Consider the following 6348-nt stretch of genomic DNA (forward strand, 5'->3'; position numbering starts at 1 on the left):
TATGTATATACATATATAGAGTTATGTCTCTGTATTTCTTAGCTAGATAAAAGGAAACGTATAAATGCACAATAAGTAGGAGAATACTAATATATAGATTAAGTGAAATGGGAAGTAACTATAAGTGCGCTTGCGTAGGTAACAAATAAAATAAAGTAATCCCAAGAAACACTTTGATAAAATTTAATAGAATTCATAGTATTGTATAAGAGCGTAATTTACATAATTGCTAACACCACTTTTCTTATCGTGCTTCGAATATTTTCTTCATTTTATCATTATTTTCTCGCTTTGTTGTTATTACATTAAATTGGAATTTGCAAAATTGGTTAATATCTGAAACTATAAACGAAAGTTTTTCCAAAAGAAAAAATAGTTTCTAATAAAGTGTATTGCTGAAGTGAAAGAGACCAAAGTACTTTGAACAAGCGTACGCAACAAACTTTTCAAAGAGAAATGGAATTTCTTGGATATCACTACTATAAACTCAATCGAATCTTTTTAGTGTTACTTGGTCTATGGCCATATGGTGACTCATTCTTTAAACGAATTCACATAATTTTCTTCATTTTTACAATTCTATTTGTAATAATTGCTCAGGTATAATTTACAAAATATTAAAAATAGAACTATATTTACATGTAGGTGGAATATTGATACTATATAATAATGTATTGTCAGTATTTTATTAGATTATAATCTTACATACATATATCAAATTGTCTATATTATACAATAATCTGTTATCTTTAAACAACTCATTTATAATATTTACTTGATTAATTGCTCATTTTTTATAATATTTTTACTTAATGCTATATTAAAAAATAAAGTTACCTAATACTTATATAAAGTACTTTATTTTTTAATATTGCAGCACAAAAATCCTAAGCTAAATTTGAATGTATTATATATAAACACTTTTTATGTATGTTTCTGTAATTTTTTTTTAAAGATTTTTTATATAATTTTAAAAAGATATTAGTTTTTTATTTTTGACATTAGAATTATTTCATTATAAAACATAGGGTTACATATATAATTAAATATATAATTACACTGAAACAAAATTTGACTTTTTTCGCTAGATGATTGTGAATAGCTATTTCTGATATATTTTCTTGTTTGCTAAACACGAATTTGTTATTCGAACAGTTGGCTCTCAGTTATAACAAACACTTAATTATTTAAAATATGATTCCCTTCGACGCCATTTTTTTCAAAATTTTGACATGATAGTCAACTTTCGTCAATGGATTCGTGTTCAATAAGAAAAAATACGTTAAAAATAATTATTACACTCTTGATGAAAAAAAGTTAAATTTTGTCAGACACTGTTATATAGGAAAAAAACTTTTTTTTTTAAATTTGCTTGTTTCGAACACCAAAAATGATATTAACATGAACCAAAATGCATTTTAAAGATAAAAGTTGATATTCTGATATGGCAATAATAAAATTCAGTAAAAAAAGCTTGTTATTAGTTCTATAACGTTTTAAAATTTTAAAATTATTGTTTTTTGCATGCCTCTTTAATGCATTTTCTCAAAATTATGACGTGATAACCAACTTTTATCAACAGATTCATCTATACAAAAGTATATCAGAAATGACTATTCACACTCATGTTGCAAATTGGTATTCCTAATATAATCTTGCAAATATATACATATATATATATATATATATAAATATTTTAGTGTATATATATATATATATACACACACACACACATATTTTAATGATATATTTTGTTACAATGATATAGTTACACTTTGATATTTTTAAATTCAAATTACAATTCTATAATATAAGTGGGTGAAAATAAATTATTTTTGCAAATATATAACGAACAAGGTGCTCTGCGTAATATGTTGTTGAATAAGAATATTTTTTAAAATTATGTTAAAAATATTAATAAAAATTTAAAAACATGGATAAGCCATTTAAAGCTTAATAAAACAAAATACATAAAGGATTATTTATATAAATGTAATTCTTTGATTTGTTCGACGAGATGTACACTTTGTGTTCTTGATTGATAAAAGAAGATTTTTTGTTAACTTTTTGTTAACTCGATAATATGTAGACAATTTATGATTTCAGTTGTTGAAATTATTTACAATGGAATTTAATTTGGAGTATGTGTTCACCGATCTGGCATTCGCTATTCCTTCCATAGTTTATCTTTTAAAATATAGTACTTTTTATATACAATCTCAAAGGGTAAGTGGTTACTTGAAATTAATTCATCGATTATTTGAGTTTTTTCTTAATAAATTTAACAACACATGAAACAGATTAAAGAATTAAATGAACACATTCGAATTGATTGGAATGTGTTACAAGATGAAGAAGAAGTTGAAATAATACGGAAATATGCCAAGATTGCAAGAAGATATATGTACACATTTTTGGGTAGGATACACAGTAAAAATATTTTGTATTTGTGTCAGAAACGTCCACTTAAGTCCTTGTTAAAATTTTGCATCGAATTTTTGTCTGAATATTAAATTTATTTAACATAATGTGATTTTGTTATTTTAATATTTTGTTAAATTAATATTTATTATTTCTTAGTGTTAAAACAACACAATTTATGAATAATAACATATAAATAATGTTTGTTAAAAGATTCTGAGATACATGAATAAAATGTGTTTGTTTTATATACTAAATGTAAAATTTATTTAAATATATTAATTTAACATATTATATTATTACAATTTTATTAAAATTTTAATGAAGAAATATGCTTATAAATTGTATTTATGTTTCATTTTTTGTGTTAACTTCTTTTATGTAATATTTATGTTACTTTCTAACATATTCATCTTGTATTAAATTAATACAAAAATTTAAATAAATTGTTTGAGACATGAAATATGATAAATTTAACACAAATTTTCCAACTGTGTACCGAACCAAACAGAACATATGAAGTAGAAATATTTTAGTTTTTTGTGGATGATTTATTCGTAATTTCTTACAGCACAACACTTTAGGTATTTTATGATTTCAGGCGTAATATATCCTCCTACTATTGTTTACATTTCAATACCGTTTTTGCCAGATATTCTTGATATTGTGGCACCATTAAATGAATCACGCACGCGACAACTACCATTTCTAGTAGAATATTTTTTAGATGAACAAAAATATTTTTATCCAATATTATTGCATATAATCGTAGCTATTGTTATGGGAATTACAACTGTTATAACTACAGAGACCTTGGCTCTTACGTACTTTTATCATGCTTGCGGCATGTTTGAAATAGTTTGGTAAGATAATTATATACTGAAAATTTATATATATGAAAAAATAATTAATCTAATAATTGTATGTAATTATTGGCTATTCCATATTTTTGTTATAGTTATCGAATAATATGTGCATTGGATAAGGGCGTATCAATGTTAACCTTAAATAAAGAAAATATCCGTGTTAAATTAATTGAGGCTGTAGAGCTTCATCAAAGAACTCTCGAGTTGGTAATTTATTATTTCATTAATAATATTAGCATTGTTTTGATTTTTTAGAATTATTTCTTTTTTTTCAATTACTTAAAAAACTCTTTTTTATTTTTCTGTCTATTATAGGCACACATTTTAGTAAACAAAAATTTTTGTTTAATTTTTATTTTGCATAATTTGTAAATATTTCTCATATTTTTCATTATTACGGATACTCCGATTTTTATTTATCTTCTAATTTTATTAATAATTTAATCTGTTATACGTATTATGTTTTGATTTTTCGCAATTATCTATAATAAATATTTTTAATGATACAATAAAAAATTTTTAAAAGGTATTTTGAATATTTGACATCTACATTATCATTATCATATTTTATTCTAATTATTCTGGGCGTAGCTTCTTTGAGTATAAACTTATTCCGTGTAAGTAAAAAACTAATTTATTAACACTATAAATTAATCGTAATAATGTTAATAAAAGTATTCTCATGTTTATTTATTCGAGTATATGGAGAATATAAATATAATGTAAATTTTTTCAATACATTTTAGCTTTGTCAAGTTACCATTTTACCGGATGAAAGAAAAGATCTCGTACCACTACATGTGGTATTTGTATCTTCTCAGTTTTCCTATTTGTTTATATGTAATTACATTGGACAGAAGATTATAGATAGTAGTACAGGAATTTTTAGAAAAACGTAAGTGCCGATGAAACATTATTATGTATATGTAGTTTCAATTTTATGTCAAAATTATTTTCATAATAAATCAAATGCCATTAATAATATTATAGGCAAATATAAAGAATTACTGAAATAAGCAAATACTTACAATTATAATGACATTCTCATCAATTATATTTAAATGCACGAAGTGCGATGAATTGAATAGTTTCTTTTTAGTGCAATAAAATATGAGAATATTATAATAATTTCTAGATATGATACTCAATGGTATGTGGCGCCTGTGCAAATGCAAAAATTATTACTGTTCATGATGCAAAGGAGCATGAAATCTTGCAACTTTATTTTGGGTGACCTGTATTGTGTGTCACTGGAACTATTTACTACGGTAATTTGTATCATAGATGTAATAATAAATCTTACTTCTGTATACAGTTTTCTCCAAAATAATGAATTTATTTTCTTAGCTTGCGAGCCTATCACTATCTTACTTCACAATAATTTATTCAACAATGCAACAATGAAACTTATTACAAAAAGTGAAAACATAGTGATTTCTAATCGAAAATAATAGTTACTTTTAGAATATTTTATATTAGATCAAAAACATTAAGTTGGGAATTTAAGACTATTTATATGTTATTAATTCGACATACCGTTTTTATTTATTATTACTATATATTATATTAATAAATTATAACTTACATTTTTAACGCTTTTTTAATTATACCATATGTAGTTCAATATTACTATTGCATTAAATAATTAAAATTCACATTAAAATAGTACAATTTTGAAATATTAGGAATTAGAGTATAATATAAAACTAGCAGTAAATATTTAAAATTTATTGCCTAACCTATAAATATGTATCAATTAGCTTTTTTATTTGCTCATTATTACACACTCTTATGAGTTATATTTCATGAATAGTAATTAAATAAAAAAAGAATTTGAAAATATAATATTGAATGATTCACGCATTATAAACATTAATAAAGGGAAAGATTTTGTTTGCCTATAAAATAATTATCTACAACTATGTTTGCACACAAATATAGTAATAATAATACGATTGTTAACTTGCAAATATTTATACAATGCTTTTGATATAGATTCTCTGTAAAATAGATTACAGAAAATAACAATTAAAAAGTATCAATCTATATTTAAAATAAAAATTTAAATATATTAATCTGTTTGAATTAAAATTATTTTTTAAGCTTCCGTATAATTTAATCTGTTTTTATTTTAATATAATACTTATAAATGTTATGTTAAAAATGATAGTTAAACGTGAAAATTAAAGTGCACTTTACTTCACAAGTTTTCATTAATGGCTTCACTAAGTTTTAGAACTACAATAAATCGAGTAATAAGAAAAGGTGTTGTTCTCAGAATGAACTAAATACGAATGTATTGTGTTTGGGCGGCATTGATGTTCCATTCGCTGCCTACTGCGCTTGCGTCAGTGAAAAAAAAATAAAAGCGTTAATTTAGTAAAGGAAAAAACATATACTATAACCGTTGCTTTAGAGCACAAAGTAATTTAAGCAATTTAAATAATTTGTAACTTCTTTTTTGTTTGTCTTTAAACATCATAAACTTATATTGCTGAAAACACTCAATAAAAAGAAAGGAAGAAAATGTATCTTTTTTTTAATAGCATTGCAATTTTGAATAACTGCAATTTGAGAATTGTAGAAATTGAAAGTCTATAGACTTAATAAAATGATTTGAATAATCATAAGAATTTATCTTGAATGGCGAACGAATAAACGTTTTCGCCCATTAAACGAATATGGATCTTGCAAGAAACATATATCGCTATTATAATATACATCGTATTTTTTTATCTTCAGTCGGTTTGTGGCCATATCAAGATCCAACAATGAAAAAGATTCAATGGGTAATTTCTTCTATTATTCTGACATCTACTATCATTACTCAGGTAAATAAATTTTAAGTATTAATTACATTAATATTCAGAAATAATTTTAATGTGACTTTAGTAGAAACATATTCATATATAGCGATTCGCACATTCTTACATAAGCTCCCGGCCGAGGCAATATTTTTTCGCAATAAAATTATTACAGTTTTTAAGATTGGGAAGAATTTGCAATCATCGGCTCTCAATTTATGTCTGAAAAATTAATTATATACTTTCAATTTTATTGA

General features: G+C 23.6%; 1 protein-coding gene across 2 annotated transcripts in view; it reads left to right on the forward strand.

The window, feature by feature from the left end:
* Positions 1 to 6348, forward strand: part of LOC108753888 (mannosyl-oligosaccharide 1,2-alpha-mannosidase IA) — a 619733-nt gene that overhangs the window by 319556 nt on the left and 293829 nt on the right. The window lies entirely within an intron of this gene.

The sequence above is a fragment of the Trachymyrmex septentrionalis genome, unplaced genomic scaffold, assembly GCF_001594115.1.
Source record: "Trachymyrmex septentrionalis isolate Tsep2-gDNA-1 unplaced genomic scaffold, Tsep1.0 scaffold73, whole genome shotgun sequence".
Classification (NCBI taxonomy): domain Eukaryota; kingdom Metazoa; phylum Arthropoda; class Insecta; order Hymenoptera; family Formicidae; genus Trachymyrmex; species Trachymyrmex septentrionalis.